The 17,154-nt window shown below is 51.6% G+C and overlaps 1 pseudogene; it reads right to left on the minus strand.

Moving 5' to 3' along the window:
- Positions 1–17,154, minus strand: part of LOC134143744 (DNA polymerase epsilon catalytic subunit A-like) — an 85,697-nt pseudogene that overhangs the window by 50,419 nt on the left and 18,124 nt on the right.

Below are 17,154 nucleotides of genomic sequence, written 5' to 3' on the forward strand. Positions count from 1 at the left end.
TCCCCGGTGACCGCAAGCCCCCCTTAGCCCCACTGCTTCAGGGCCCTTCTGCTCATGCAAGCCTCATGCCGACCCCACGGCCACCAGGCCCCCAGGGGAGGCACGCCTTACCACGGCAATTTCCACAGCACTGATGGACCGTGGAACCCAGAAGGCGTTGGCTGCTTCCCAGTCCCTCTGCAGCTCCAGATGCTCGGGGCTGTCCTGGGTCACTTCCCTGCCTGCGCAGGAGGGGAAACACAGGGCAGTCAGCGGGAAGGGCAGCGAGGTGGAGATGGCGCACTGACAGCATGCGGGAGGAATCTTTGGAACTGCATGCATGCATGTCCCCTCCCTGCCTGGGGAAGCAGATGTGTAGCTCAGCAGCCGTGTCCTGCTGCTCAGGCACCCACTCCACTAAGCCTGGGCTCTGTGGGTCCCAGGCTCGACGCAGCACGCTTGCTGCCTGCGCCGGCGACAGGGGCGTGTTCTGCTCCTTTCTCTCGCTGAGCAGAGTGGCGCTGAGGCAGTGCTGTGGCTCGCCTGGCCTTGCCTGGGTGTCTGTATGGGGGAGGACCGAGGCCGGTGCAGAGGCTCTTACTTCTTTGCTGCAGCAGGAATTTGTGCAAGTGACGCAGGGCATCGGCTGCTCCGCGACTGGTCCCCTCGTCCTTGTAAGCGCAGCACAAGGCCAGACATCCCACCAGCTTCCCCGTGATGGAGAGATGCAGGTTTCCATGGCTGGCCGCGCTGCTGTCCTTGCTTCTTGCCGAGCGGGAGCCGGCTCGGTTCTGGGGGAGGGAGGCAGCACTGGCACCAGGGCTGCGGGCCACCAGTCGGCACCAAAGCCTGGCAGCCAGAGCCCACCCAGGGCTGGAGGCCAAGGGAGCCAGAGCTTTAGAGGGCCCTGCAGCCCTGGCTCCCACCGCAGCTGGGCAGCAGCCCAGGGCAGTGATGACTAGAACTACAGGGGGCTGCCAGCCACCAGAAAGGGCTGACGGGGTGTCCGGAAGCTGCCTGGACCACAGGCTCCTTACCTTCAGCAAGGACAAGCAGTTGACGAGGAAGTCGGCGAGCCCAGCAATCCGCGCCACTGCCCTCTTCCGAGTAGCTGCCTGCTGGGAGTCTGTGAACGGCAGCAGGACCTGGAAGAGGAAAGCTGCTGCTCTGCCCTGCAACCTAGGGGCTGCCAGCTGTGTGGGGCCTCATCAGGAGGGTCCACCTCCTGCCCTTGCTTTGGCGTGAGGCAAGCTTTGGCAGGAGCCCTGGCCTGCAGAGGCAGTGCGCAAGGCTTTCCCCTCCCATTGCCCTCATCCCAGGGAGCCCCAGCCACTCCGAGCAAAAGTGAGACCTGCAGGATGTGCTGCATCTCCTGGAGGCCGGATGTGGGATGTCTGAGGACCAGCAACTGCAGCATGTTATCCATAGCATCCATGGTCTGCAAGGAGGACAGAGGGCGGTGCCACTTTCTGCCCCTGCTAGCACAGGGCAGCCAGCACCAAGCACAGAGGGCCTGCCAGGCTGCCCAGAGCTCAGCTGGCACGTACCTTGGAGTAGAGGGAAGCATCCAGGTTTGCCATGTCCTCTTCTGGAGGAAGCTGGAATACACTGGAGAAGCAGGCGTGCAGAAGCCTTTTCTGCACTTCGCCCCTCACATGAAGCTTCGCTTCACTGCAAGGAGAGAAAGGCACCTCTCAGATCCTGGTGCTGACGGAGGTACCTACAAACTTCAGAGATGGGAGACCCCACGCGAGGTAGGGGAGCGTGCCTGGAGGCACCTCCTCCTCCACACCATCTTCCCCCCGCCCACCCAGGACACAGACCCAGGCACCAAAGACAGTGCTGGCAGGTGGGGCCCGACGCCCTCCGCGTCTCCTGCCTCACCCCCACTTGGAGGGAACATCCGGAGACGCCAGGAACTAGGGCTCCAGGGCTTCATCTGCCCTCCCGTCTACCCCACCCTCGGGCCCAAGGCAGGATCCAGGAGCGGACGCCCAGCACGTGGCACTGACGGACTCCCCCAGGACAGGGCGGCTTGGAGAGCTGCCGCGGGGGCTGTCCGGTGGGGAGGCCTTGGCCAAGCCAGGGGCTGGGGCACTTGGGTACCTCATGGCAACAACAGTGAGCATCACTTGCTGCCTCACTGCATTGTCCAGGTGTTTAATGGACTCTTCACAGAGCAGTGCCTGGAGAGCACAGCTGTGATGGGGCACGGGAACCGTCAGCGCCCAGCAAGGAGCCTGCAGGGCTGGCGGAGCCCAGGTGCCCCCAGCACAGCCGCCCCCTCATCAAACAGGGCCCTGCTCGCAGGGCTTCTCAGGGGCTCCTGGAGACCTGTGGTGGGAAGGTCTCCCCCTGGCCTGTCCTTACTGGCATGACAGTGCCCCACCGGCATGCCCTTGTCCCCAGGCCTGCGGGGCGTCCCCTCACCGTGAGATGCTCCATCAGCTCGGCTCTGCAGAAGTGAAGGGACTGCCACATGGAGAAATCTCTGCGAGAAGCCTTGCAGAGGGTATGGATGGCAGACAGAAACTGCAGCTTCTGAGCTGCTTCCTGACAAGGAGAAGAGAGACAGAGCAGAGGGCCTGAGAGGCGCAGAGGAATGACCGGCAGCCCCAGGGCACCGCGGGGCCCGCACTGGCTTGCGGCACGCCTGCAAGGGAGCATATCTGCGCAACCGGCACCCCTCTGGGGGCTTCTGAGCACTGAGCAGGCGCAGCGGCACCCACCGTGACATGCAGGCCCGGGAACCCCCCAGGAGTCGCTGGCACCAGCCCAACAGAAACGACCATGGTTACCTTCCTTCTGCTTTCAAAATAGGTGTGCATGCAGCCCAGGGCTTCTGCCACCTCCCTGGGCGTGCTGGGACCTGAGGCAGAAAGAGAGGCGGTGGAGCTGCAGGGGCTGCCGGGCGGGTCAGAGGGAAGAGCTGAGGCCTCGGCCCAGCCACCCGTGCCGGCTCACCGTGCCGCAGCCAGCAGCCCCTCGGCCTGCCCAGTCACTCACTGATCCGCAGGAGATCGAGCACGCACAGGCTGTAGGGCAGCACCCGACAGCTGCTCTCCGCAGGGGCTGGAGACAGCCTGCCCTCCTCCTCCTCCTCCTCCACCTCCTCCTCATCTGCCCAGGCCACCCTGGGGCAGCTGGGGGGGCGTCTCTCCACCATCCTGTGGGACAGAGGCAAGGCATGAGGGTCTCTGTGCCAGCCGCCAAAGGCACCCCGGCAGCCCAGTCCCGCTTACCCGGATCTACCGCGCACGGGGAGACCTCAGGGAAACGCCTCGGCCACAAGAGACTGCCGGTGGGCTCGCAGGGAAAGGCTTGGGCACGCTTGGGGGGGCTCCTCCGCACGCTCCCATCTGCTCCCTTCACCGCCTTCCCGGCCACTGCGGGGCAGTGGCCGCGTGCGGGCGTCATAGGAGGGGGGTGGTGGTCGCAAAGGGCCCCGTTGTCACCCCGGGGCAGGGCACGTTCCCGCGGGGAGGGGACGCCGGAGCCGGGTCCCTCGTCCCGGGACACCCACAACTGCAGTGGAAGTAGCCGCATGGGGAGGGAAACGCGTGGAAACACCGATAATCAGGATCCTCGCGGAACACAAACCGGTGGCAGTGCTTTGGAGAAAGAAATACTAAAGGAAATGTTAGCAGAACGGCATGGAAATAACGAGAACTGCCAGTTCTGGGGATACATAAGAAATATTTGGGAACTTTACGATACACCGTAAAGTAAGAGCAACAAAAGTTAATAAAAAGAAGCAGCAGAAGTGAGTGTTGGTAGCATGAAATGTTAACTAGGATTGTAAGATTACTCACATGATCTAAATACTCCTCAGACAGAAATCTACTGGGAAAGTCAAATTATTAGAAATTTAACAAGATACGGAAATTGTAGTATTATTAGCAGCACTGACACATTCTGGGCTCTCCCTTTCTCCCCTCTGTGGAAACCTCCTGGCATTTACCCTTTTGGGGCCCTTTCAGTGTTTATTTTGCACTGCCTCACCACCAAGCAGGCCGGAGTCGGTGCCCAGGGCATAGCTCTGAGCAAACAGACCCAGGATGGCATCCTGAGGGCACCCCCAAATGGGGGGCACCCCCCCACCCCGGCTTTGGCTAGGTGCCCACCCACGATCCCTCCTTCCCTGTGTTTGTGCCCCCCAGATCCTCTGCTTGGCTTTTTGAGCTCCACTCAGTGTTTTGGAGCTCCCCTCTTGCCCCAGAGGGCAGGGTTTGTGCCCTCCCACCCAGTCCCTCCCTTTTGCCTTTCTTTACCCTCCACACGCTCGGAGCCCTCTGGGGCAGCCCCACGCGCAGCGCGAAGGAAGGTGCGGCAGGGGGTCTCCAGAGCCATCGCCCGGCAGCACCGGTCCACGTGCTGGAGCCGCAGCCGGCGCTCAGGATGCTGTGACGGGCTTTCCTCCAGCGAAGGAGAAGAGGGCCCAGAGCCGGTTTGTGCCGGAAAGGGGAGGGAAGAGACAGCCCGCCTGGAGACAGCAAAGGGACCCAGTGGGGAGCGGGGAGCCCCCAGACCTGGGCACCACGATTGGTCCGGACCGTGGTGCGAGGGGCGGGGAACGCAGACCGCAGGGGTATAACGGACCGGGGGCAGTTGTTGCTGCTCGGGGTCCCTCCTCAGAGGCAGCCAGCCGCCCGCGCTGCCCAGCCCCTCACTCCCTCACACTCTGCAGCAGCACCTGTGCCTGGGCTGGGGGCCCGGGGGAGCTTCACGTCTCGGGACAGCGGCTGAGGAGGAACTGAGGGAGGCTGAGGGGCTCCCGGCTGGCCCGCGCAAGCCTCGTGCTCCTGCTCTCCTGCCCTGCCCGAGTTTCCATCTCCAGCCCAGGAGGGACGCGCAGCCAGGAGGGCTGCCTTTGCGTTTCAGGAGGCTCCTCACAAGCCACCAGCTGGAGCTTCCTCCACAGCCCCCAGGGAAGTCAGCTCGGCTCGGCTGGCAGGGAACAAGTCTTCCCGCTCACTGGTGGCAGGTGGCCGCAGCACAGCAGGGAGGGCAGGAGGGAGCCTGCGGGCACTGCCAGCTCCCCCCTGCTGCTCCTGCCACGCTGGCTCCCGCCACGCTGCCCTGCCACGGCAGTCCCAGCAACGGCTGTCCCTCAGAAGACTGTGGGGGGATCTCATCAATGTGTATAAGTACCTGATGGGAGGGTATCAAGGGGATGACGACAAGCTCTTTTCAGTAGTGCCATGTGACAGGACAAGAGGCAATGGGCAGAAATGGAAGCACAGGAAGTTCCGCCTGAACGTGAGGGGGAATTTCTTTCCTGTGAGAGTGACAGAGCACTGGAGCAGGTTGCCCAGAGAGGTTGTGGAGTCTCCTTCTCTGGAGATATTCAAGACCCGCCTGGATGCAACCCTGTCTAACATGCTGCAGGTGACCCTGCTGAGCAGGGAGGTTGAACTAGATGATCTCCAGAGGTCCTTTCCAACGTTACTGATTCTATGATTCTATGAAAAGGAGGTGCTTAAAAGACCTGTGGCAAAACTGTATGTGGTGTTCCCTGTGCTTCTTCCTTTCCTATGGAGTCTCAGAAAAATAAAAAGAATGGAAAGAGGAGACTGGGGTAGAGGACAGCCTGTCCCTGTGTATTTCTGTAAGAAGAGGCCATGGATTTTATCTCTGCAAAGCCAAGCACTGGCATCCTAAGGGCAGAAAACTTGATGATATTTACAGATACAAGATCCGATTTCCATCCCAAACTGGAGGACAAAGTGATAGCTGTCCTTACGATAGCTGTCCTTCAATTTAGCGCTGCAATACTGAATCATGCTGGTAGCCTGAAACATGACTGAAAATTTCTCCTTCTGCAGCCCCAAATGTGGAAGAGCATTTAAGCAAAAAAGCATGTTTCAACAGTGACGTGTTCTCTAGGTGCTCAAGAAAAGGAATAAATGTAAAGAAGTACTTACATCAGTCACTTCAACCCCACAAGGCCACAATACTCGTTTGAAGTTCTTTTGAACACCCAGAAGCAGCTGTCTCAACTTAGGCAAGTCATTTGAATTTGATCTGTGCTTGACCCTCAGAATATCCCCTCTTAGATATTAGATAGAAATTTCCTCTAAGCTGACTTGCAGTACCAAAAGACAAAAAAAAGGGACTATCTGACACAGAAAGTACTATATGGATAAGACAGCAGAGGTATTTTTCAAGCTGCTGTGTTTGCAGTCCTGGAAAGGTTTTCATCTTTCCCCCAAATAAACGTCCAAACTCCATATCACTGTATGTTTACACTTTTCCCAACTTTACTTCAAGGCTTCTAATTCAATCACTTGCCCTTTAGGCCTGTTGCCCAAAATCTGGGTGCTGTTATCCAGTGTGCAAGCAACCAATAGACACACAGGGTCGAGGTATTTGTTTATTTCATTTCTGCATGGAGATGGGGGCTAGGTGGTAAATCCACAAAGCTAGCACACCTCCTCCCCCTCTCATTCTTGATTTTTACACACTTTTCAGGGAGTACTTCATACAAATCTTTCTATTGGTTACAATTTCATTGCAGGCCAGCCATCCTTTACTTACTTCATCTAATTGCTTAGAAAAATATGCCACTGGTCTTTCCAGCTCCCAAGCATTTGGGTCATTACTCCCGAGGCCACCTGCTGCCACTCAGGCACATACAGTTGAAAGGGTTTAGCCATATCTGGGAGTCCCAATGCTGGATCTTCCATCAGTTTCTTTTTTATTTCATCAAAACTAGCACGGCATTCCGGGGTCCACTCTAACCATTCTCCTGGACCCTTTAGGGCTGCATATAAAGGTTTAGTTATCAGCCCAAAATTAGGGATCCATATACAGCAAAATCCTGCCATTCCCAAGAATCCCCTCGGCTGTCTTCTTGTGCGGGGTCCTGCAATTTGGCATATAGCCTCTTTTCTTTCCACTCCTAGTGCACGTTGTCCTTTTGATATTTTAAAACCAAGATATTGGACTTCCTTCTTTGCAGTCTCAGCCTTTTTCTTTGAAACACGATACCCGGCAAGTCCCAAAAAATTTAACAGACTCACTGTCGCCTCTAGACACATTTGCTCTGAATCCGCTCCAATCAAAATGTCATCGACATACTGTAAGAGTGACGTTTTTCTTACCTTCCTGCCATTGCGCTAGTTCTCTGGCCAAGATCTCACCAAACAGGGTAGGACTGTTCTTGAATCCTTGAGGAAGAACCGTCCAGCATAACTGCTCCTTCCTCCTCGTAGTGGGACTTTCACATTCAAAGGCAAAAACTGTCTGGCTTTGTTCTTCTATAGGAATACAGAAAAAAGCATCTTTTAAATCTAGCACTGTAAAACAATTGTTAGTCTCAGGCACCTAGGCTAGAAGAGTATATGGGTTTGGCACGCTTGAATGGATATCTTTTGTTATGTGGTTCACTGCCCTTAGGTCCTGGACCAGCCGATATTCTTGGGAATGCAGTTTCCTTACCGGCAGGATTGGTGCATTGAATTCAGACTGACACTCTCTAAGCAGGACGTATTGCAAGAAGGCATTAATTAGGGGTTCCAATCCTCTACGTGCTTCTAGCTTGATAGGGTACTGATGCACCCTAACTGGCTTCGCTCCTGGTTGTAGCTCTATTTTGACCGGAGTCGCGTTTTTTCCTTTACCTGGCTTTGTTGAGGCCCAAACCAAGGGAATCACCGCATCCAATATGCTTGAAGGGATACTTGCACTGTTATCGTCTGGAGCTGATCCCATCAAACGGCAGATCTGTGCTCTCCATGCCGACTCTGGAGGGATGTGGAGCTGCACAGAACTCTCACAAAAGGTCACCTGCGCATTCAGTTTGCATAGTAAATCCCATTCTAATAAAGGGAGGGGACACTCTGGCATAGAGAGGAATGCATGAGTCAAATTAGTACCTCCAATCGTACACTCCATTGGCTGCAAAAATGGCCTCAAAGTTTTCCTTCCTGTAGTCCCAACAATAGTGGTAGTAGTCTTACTTAAGGGTCCTTTACAACTAGTTGTCACTGAATGAGTGGCTCCACTATCTAATAAAAAATCTCTAGTTTCATTCCCCAGCTTTGCTGGAACCAGGGAATCAGCTGAGGAAACTCTAATTTTCTCCCCTGGTCCCCTTCATTCCTTATTTGACTCCTCTAACATAATTAGTTCGGTGTTTGCTGGGCTCTGTAGCTTTGTTATCCTTCTTTGATTTGGACATTCATTTTTCCAGTGCCCATCCTGTCTACAAATTGCACATTGATTTGGACCCAAAGCGGGTCTAGGGAGTCCTCCTCCTGGGCTCCCTCCCCTTCCACCTCTTCCTCCTCTGTTACCTCTTCTGCTTCCCCTGCCCCTACCTTGGAATTCCTTCCCCTGAACAGCTGCCAGGAGAAAAGCCTGCAGTTTCCTTCGATTCTGTGTTTCTCTTTTTCTCTTTTCATCTCGATTATTGTATACCTTCTATGCTATTTCTATCAGCTGTGAAATAGACATTCCCCCAGTTCCATCTACCTTCTGTAGCTTCTTTCTAATATCCTGAGCTGACTGGCCAATGGACAGTGTATTATACAGTCTCTGATTCATTTCCTCATTTGGTTCCAGGTCTGTCCGTTTTCTGGCTGTTTTACATAATCTTTCATAAAAGGCCGAGGGATTTTCTTCAGGCCCTAGCTTTACTTCATACAATTTTGATACGTTCTTTGGTTTCAGAACCCCATACCGAATTCCGTATAGAATTAGCTGTTGATACTGCCTCAATAACTCCCCACCCCCGCTCCTATTTGGATCCCACTCTGGATCCTTTCTGGGGGGTAAATAGACCTCAGGATCCCCCTTTCTGTCCCTTCTCTCACCCTCTTCTTTTGCAATATCAATTACCAGCCTCCTTTCTTCTCCCATCAGGAAAGTGTTCAACAGTGCCTGCACATCTCCCCAGTTAGGATTATGAGTTATCATAACAGTCTCCAAAAGTTGATGCAGCTTCTCAGGATTTTCCCTATATGATCCAATAGACTGCTTCCAGTTTAGTAAACCCAGAGATGTAAAAGGAACATGTACAAATACTGGCAGCCCTTCTGGTCCCACTGCTTGCCCCAAAGGAGCCTTTATAACAGGTTGTTTCCGTCTTGTAGTTTGGCCAGAAACAGGGCTGGACTCTTTGCTTTCTAGCAGTGGGGGGGGGGGGGGGGGAAGGTGATTCTTCAGCTGAGGTGGAATCGTTTCCACAAGAGGGGGGCACTGTCAGTGATTGTACATCCTCCTGCCCCTCTCCATTCAGAACTTTTCTGTTAGCACAATACTCGCTCTCTTCCTTCTTTTCTACTGCAACCATTACAGATTCCTCTTCACTTCTGAGTTCACATTCCCTTTGAATTTCTGGTTCCCTATACAGTGACATAAAAGCCTCCACATAGGGTATCTCATCCCACTTCCCCTTCCAGCAGCAAGACAGCAGTAATTGTAATATAGTGTAATAGCTCAAGGTCCCATTTTCTGGCCATTGCTCATCACAGACCAGCTTATACATTGGCCACCACTGATTACAATATCCTCTCATTCTTTCTTTTGTCATCTGATCTCCTCCAAAAATATCCCAGTGTTCCAAAACACAACCCAAAGGGCTACAGGGAGGAACCACGGATTGGCGTGATCCCATGTCAATTACCTCGAAATACCAACCTTATTACCTAGAAATACCTCTATACCCGTATCTTTGTGTGCACTCGGCTCTGATTCTTCTGGTCAATTCAAGGCAACCTTTGCTGAGCATCTACATGTGACATAATCCAACATAATCTTCCATGGAAATAAGTAAATTTTATACTCACCAATCCAAAGATTCACCCCCTGCTTTCACTCTGGCACAAATATCTCTGGTTGGCATTGCACCTTTGAGTCTCTTGTTGTCCTGACTTCGGAGGAAGGTCAGAGGACTCCCCGATCAACAGGTCAGTGTGTGCTGGAGCTGGATGCAATTCAGACCGCTGTCGGGAACAGCAAGATGATCTGGGCAAGGCCTTCTGGCAAGTCCCATCTGGGGTGCCAAACTGTTGCCCAAAATCTGGGTTCTGTTACCCGGTGTGCAAGCAACCAATAGACACACAGGGTGGAGATACTCGTTTCTTTCATTTCTGCACGGAGATGGGAGCTAGGTGGTAAATCCACAAAGCTAGCACACCTTCTCCCCCTCTCGTTATTGGTTTATACACACTTTTCAGGGAGTACTTTATACAAATCTTTCTATTCGTTACAATTTCATTACATCAGGTAATCGCTCTGCGCTTGTGCTTTCACATTCTTGTTAATTAGCACAGGAAGTGAAGAAGAGGTGGTAACATCATTATCATGTCATTTCCATCTCATTATTCATTTAGGGGTGTGTAGTTTAATATGCTAATAAGCCTTAATGAATCTAAGGTCACTTCTGGGTTATTCTGCTGTTTTTGTCTTACCTACCCCTCACATTCTTCAGAGTGCTGTGGGTTCATCAAGGTTATTTAGCCGGAGCTGGTTATCCTTTGCAGGACTGTTTTTCTCTCCCCCTTGTCCTTCAGTCTTGTTAACTGTTTGCAAGGTTTTTCTCACAGTATTTCTCTAACAGGGTGGGTCAGTCCTTGGGGCATCAGTGCTCTGGCCAGTCCTTCCTCCAGAACCAGTTGTGGCCTCCTGAGTCCAGCTGGAGAGTTTCCCGCTTCTGCTGCTTATTTCATCGTGTACCCCGACCCTGTCATTTCCAGGACATGTGTCAAACATCCCCAGATACCCAGGGGACAGCCTGCCTGGGCATGGGCTGGTTCACCTGAGGCAGGACTTTCCCTTACAAATGAGGGGCTAGCCCTAGGAACCCCGCTCCTGGGAAATGCCACACCTGCAAGATGTTCTGCATCTCCAGAAGGCTGGAGGCAGGGGAGTTGAGCACCAACACCTGCAGCATGCTGTCCATAGCATGCAGGGTCTGCAAGAGGCACAGAGGGTTGAGGTGCTTCTTCCCCGTTGCCCCTTTCCTGCCGGAGATGGCCTTCAATTCTTCCTGCCCGAGGAGGACAGCTATGGTCCTGCAGAGCCCCGGGTAGGGCAGCTGCAGCTGCACAGGGCGCAGCCTGGTGGCACTGCCTCTCACCATGCCCAGGCAAGGGGAAGAAGGCACGTGGCAGGAAAAGCCAAGATGGGAGCCAAGATGGGAGGCCAGCACCCAGGCTCTGCAGGCACTCCCTGGGAGGCAGGCAGAAGATGCTGAAGAAGCAGGCATGCTTCTTCAGCCTTCTTGCTCTCCAGAACTAGCCTGACTTTGCTGCAAGCACAGAGAGTGAGGGGCCTTTCTGTCCCTGGTGCTGGCAGCAGGACCTTTATGCCCTGGGAGGGTGGATGCAGACTGCAGGGTAGGAGACCCATGGCTGATACCTGCACTAGGTGGGGGAGCCCTATGGGGAGCCACCTCTTCCCCCCAGGAAGCTGGCCAGCCAGGGAGCACAGGCCTGGCAGGCAGAGGACATCAAAGCCCCCATCTCCTGCCTGTGAGCAGCTGCCTGCATGGCATCCGTGCTGCTGGCTCCCATTGCCCTGATGGCTGTGATTAGGACCTCTGTCCTCTCAGTGGGCTGGAGGTGTTCCCCACACACCTACAGGGGAAAGGAGGGCAGCCAAGATAGAAACCGAGCACCTAGCGGTGTCCCTGCCATTGGCCGCTGGCAGCGCCTGGGGCATGCACACCTCGTGGGGCTGCAGCTCGCAGCTGCCCTCTGCAAGGGCCCCATCGGCCTCCGCCTCCTCCTCCCAGGCCACCTTATGATCCTGCAGCACCCAGGGTAGGGGCCTGCATGGGGAATGGGGGCCCCATATCTCCTGCCTCAGCCTTTCAGGAAAAGCCCAAGAGACATGAGTAGCCCCTGAGCCCTCTCTGCCCTCCCTTCTCCACCACTCTCAGGTCAAGCACAGGCTCAAAAGATAGCCCTGGGAGACTCCTGAAGGATGGGGAAAGCCTCCCAGCTAGACCCAGGGCCACTGGACAATCCGGTGCAGAGGCCCTGGCCAAGCCATCATTGCACTGATGGTGACCATGATTTGCTGCCACACCACAGTGCCCAGGTGGTCAGTGGACTCCTCTTGCAGCAACACCTGAAGAGCACCGCCATGATGGGCCATGGGAGATGCCAGGGGCCAGCGAGCAGGCTGTGCCCACCAGCCCGGGCCCCACACCACCCTGTGCTCAGGCACCCCCAGCCTGCCCTCATCGCTGGACCATTGCCCCCTCCAGCAGGCCTGCTGGGGGTCACCTCTCCCCTCACCTCCAGCACCTCTGCCAGCTCCAATTTGCACTGTAAAATCTCCTCCCATAACAAAGTGATACATTAGGCTTTGGAGAAAGGCCCACTGTTGCCAAAAGTTCCATTTTTGCCCTTTTATGATCATTTTGTGTACGTAATTTGACAGTGTGTTTTATATATTTATACATATATTAAACTTCATATAGTTTTAACCCCGCTATTTTCCTCTCAACTGGCTGCATAGAGAGTGCTCCAGAGCATGACTGCTTACAAACAGTTGTGATTTACTCTAGTTGCCCAGACCTCAAGGACACCCCACTGGAGAATCCGAATTGGGAATTATATACAGACGGTAGCAGGTTTGTTTGAGATGGAAAAAGAATGTCAGGGTATGCTCTGACAACCATCAACGAGGTTGTGGAATCGTGAGCATTACCTTCAAAAGTGTCAGCTCAAAAAGCTGAGCTTATAGCCCTCACACAAGCACTGGACCTGGGTGAAGGAAAAAGAGTCAACATATGTAAAGTCATGGGATTCAGAGCCCCAACTGGAAAGTGGAAAGGCCTGTTTCAAGTCCTCCTGACAACTTACACCGCTGTTCAGGTCTGGGGCAAGGGACCGTGGATCCATTACTCTAGAGCTGAGAAGGCTCTCTCCCCTTGCACAGTAGAACAACAGTCTCCTCTTAAGATAAGGAGAAATTATGACTGAGCTCTGGGGTTTACTTGCATTAGTGTTGGTAGCCATGAGCCAAGCTTGGCAAACATTACATTAGGACCAAAATTTACATCTGATCCTAGCTCAAAATATCACTCAGCTGTTACACAAGAAGGATTGTTAGAGATGTACCCAAATGCCCCAGAGTGGTAATTGGCGGGGAATATTCTTAACTGGAATAGTTCTAAATGACTCACAAATAAAAGAAAAGGAAGCAGAGTGGAGTCATAAGAGTAACTGGACTCTCATCTCTAGTGCGCTCACACTGCGGTCTTGTGGGATGAGAATGATACAGCATGCATAGCTATGAATGCTGGGTCTTATTATGACCCCAATCATGGCTATTGTCATGATGATTCACCTAGAGTAGAAAAATTCAGCAAGACTGTTAAGTGTAAATTTAGAAGTGTTTCGGGCTTATTAACTCCACATGGTTTAGGATGGTATTGGCGGTGTGGTGACAAGGCCTGCAAAGCCTCACCCTTACACCAAAACAAGACCTGCGTGCTAGGAGTTTTGGTCCCTAATACAACCAGAGTTGATAAACTGCACCAACAAAGTGAATGGGTTAGGACCTTCCTCAGAAGAACCAAAAGAGCTCCTAAAGCCCTTGCAGAACGACCCGTGGCTGGGGGTAAGAGAGCTGGAGAAAACAACTGTCAGCATTTCAGCAACAATAGCACGCCTTGAAAAATAAAACCCGGGATGCAACAGAAGCCCTGCAGGCCGAAGTATCTAGTCTATCACAAGCGGTTTTACAAAATCGGATGGCCTCAGATTTACGATTTGCTTTGCAGGGAGGGGTCTGCAGAGTTATAAATACGAGTTGTTGCATGTATGTGGACCAAAGCAGGAGGATTTCTACAGACTTGAGATGAATTTGGGAACAAACTAAGGTTTTACAGGAAGTCACAAGGGATGATACCTCCCGGGGATTCACAGATACATGGAAAAAGCTGACCTCACAGCTACCCAATTCGACTTGGTTAAGAAATCTTTTTGTCGTTGTAATAACTGTAGTCTGTGCTTGTATTCTAGCCTGTATTATGATTCAGTTTTGTAACTGCTGTAGTCAAATGTGTTTAAAAGTTAGGTATGACATAATTTGAAACTTTGGATTATTAGGCCTTGGAGAAAGTTGCATTTTTTGGCGTTTTATGATCATTTTTGTGCACTTAGCTTGACAGGGTGTTTTGTGAAACTTGGACACTACAAAACTGATGGCTGTGGATGAGGTGTGTGTGTGGGGATTCGTTCTGGTCTGGAAGATGCTAATGACTGGAAGATTGTGCAAGAGGCATGGAGACAGCAAACCAGCAGTAACTACGTGTGCTCGCAGAAAGGTTCAAGTGAAGGACACCCTTGAGCAACCCCCGGCAACCCCAAAGACCACCAGAGACCCCCACAGAAGACCACAAAGCACATGCGTAATCACAGTGTGAATATTATAATTTGTTCCAGGAAATGTTATGAATATGCAAAGCGGTTCCAGGAAATCTAATTAGGGATTTTTGGTCTGTGAGGCATTCAGTTGGATCAGAAGGGACATATGATAGGAAAAGTAGAGGGACAAGAAGTTGGATTTTAATGGCTATGGGAGCCATGTTATCTCTTTTAAATTTTACCCTAGAAGGATACAAAACCAAAGATAGGGTATTAATACCTGCAATCACTGGAGAAAGAAAAAAGAAAAAGAAAAAGAAAAAGAAAAAAGAAAAAAGAAAAAAGAAAAAGAAAAAGAAAAAGAAAAAGAAAAAGAAAAAGAAAAAGAAAAAGAAAAAGAAAAAGAAAAAGAAAAAGAAAAAGAAAAAGAAAAAGAAAAAAAGAAAAATTAAGTGAACTCCTATTAGTAACGATAGGAAACAAAAGTGGATGGAGGAGATTTGTATTAGCTGCAGTATCTGCAGCATGTTTGCTGGGAAGAGATCTGCAAACCCTGGACATAGAATTGCGTTTATCATCCAATGAAATGGGTTCAATAATTATGGGGATGAGCGTGATAAGCTAAAGCCCAAACCCCAGGGCGAAAGTACCCAAAGTGTTAAATGGAGTAAACCCAGTACTGATGTTGAATGATCAGCCTCAGCCCAGTCTGGCTTCCTGCAAACAAAGGGAGGAACCCCACCAGCTGTAAAACAGTATCCAATTCCCCAAGAAGCCAGGAAAAGCATACAAAAATAAACAGACTGAGATTTAGCTGGGGTGTTCTGAGAGTATGTGTTTTATCACGATACTTCTATATGCCCTGTAAAAACAATACTAGAAGAATAAACTAGATAGAGATCCTCCAGAATACCCTTTGTACAAGATATGCAGACTATCAATCAACCTCATCCAGTGATACTCGATCCTTCTGCAAATACTGCATTGGGCTGGATATTTTACTGTGATCACTTAACTGCTGCATTTCTTTTTAGCATTCCAATAAATGAGAAGAGCCAGCCCTAATTTTCCTTACCAGGGAAGGACAGCAGTTAACATGGACGTGACTTCTCCAAGGGTTGCTGGGTCTCCTACCATATTCACTCAAATATTTAAAAAAGACTTAAAAGAGAATGAGTTACCTGGTGGATTGATTTCAATACAGTGTGTAGATGGTTTACTGCTGACAAGTAAAATCACAATGATTGTTTAAAGGATACTACCTATTTATGCGCTGCATCAGCAACTGCAGGGCATTGCACGTCTCTCTCTGAGCTCCAGAGGGGAAGTACTGGGGATTCATCCTGAAGGAGGGACAGCGAACAATTAACCCAGAAAGGATAAAAGCCACAGCTGAAATTCCTCACAACAGGCCACATACCTGAAACCCTACAAAGTGACATTGTCTATACCCCTGTGTAAGTCAGAGGTGTTCTTACTGCAACTACAAGCAGTCTGCATTCCTGTGCCTCACCCTCCAGAAGGGAGGATGTCAGGGCTTTGAGATAAGGGGCAGTGTTAATCAGGGTGGTCTAGACTTAACTCCTTCTGTCAGGACCTTGAGAGACAACACCTGCTTTCACTGCTAGGGCAGGGTTAATTGTTGTGGTCGGGAATTAACTCCTTCTTACCGCAGCTATGAGATCTCTCCTTGGGACCACTGGTACAAGAGTAAAGCAGTTCTTCACAGTCACTCAAATGCCTTTCTTCCGTGCCGAAGAGTGCTTAGGGCAGTGAACCTGTTGTTGGGGGTGTTCAGAACCTTCCCCATGACTGTGGGTGTGCATAACAGCGACAGAGGAGAGTTGAACCCTGCAGAGGGACTGTGACTGTGTAAAGAGAACAGCATCAGGCCTAGCAACTCCACCTCCACCTTCCTGTTCTGCTTTAAGCAATGTCACAACACAAGCAAGCAATGAGTAGGATACAATTTATTAATTTGCAGGCAGAGGCTATTCACATATCGGAGGAATAGAAAGAAAGATCAATCAATAGTTAGCAAATAAAGCAGAGTCTACGTACCACCAAGCAATTTGGGCTCTCAACCTCGAGGAGTTTGGGGTCAGGTGTCCCCAAACCAGGGAGGAGGCGACTTGTACCTGTCTCTCCTAGAGTAAGTCCGCTTCCCTTACCTATAGATGTACCTGACAGTGGTGACCACAAGTCATAAGACAAAGCTTTGTTCAGCCAGTGGAGCTAAGATGTGGTTCAGATGAAACAAAGGTGTGGTTCCAGATGGTCAGTTCTTGGCAGATTGTCCTGTTCACAGGACAATGCAGCTGTCCAAGTCCTATTAATAAAGCAAGTTATATCAGCCCTCAGGTATCTGCTCGCCTTAATAGCTTATATAACAGAGGCTGGGGGGCAGCCTGTGGAAGCAGGTGTACCTTTGAGGTAACAACGGGGTTCAGTGCAGCCTCCCCTACATGCTCCACCTCCGTGACTTGTGTCATCCACTGTCCTTGCTGGGGTGGTAGTGGAGGTACCCCTTGCCCCCAACGGTATGTCTTAAGTATAGGTGGGATTGTGAAAAGATACTACCTGATGTGATGCGTGAGATGTAGGGACATCCGTTAATTGCGGGAGAGCAGCTCATCCTCACGAAAGGGTAATGCTGAGAGAGAGAATTCTCCCTGTTTTTACAGTCTTTCCACACTGCAAAGTGCAGGAGACCGATAGTAGTACCGCGACAATTACAGTGATGGTTTGGAGCATGGAAGTTGCCATCCAGAAACGTTAAACCCTAATTGGTTAAACAGGTGGCCTAACCATCCCTCAATAAGACCATCCCGCAAGGCCCGGGTATTGG

Source organism: Rhea pennata, chromosome 8 (genome assembly GCF_028389875.1).
Source record: "Rhea pennata isolate bPtePen1 chromosome 8, bPtePen1.pri, whole genome shotgun sequence".
NCBI lineage: Eukaryota > Metazoa > Chordata > Aves > Rheiformes > Rheidae > Rhea > Rhea pennata.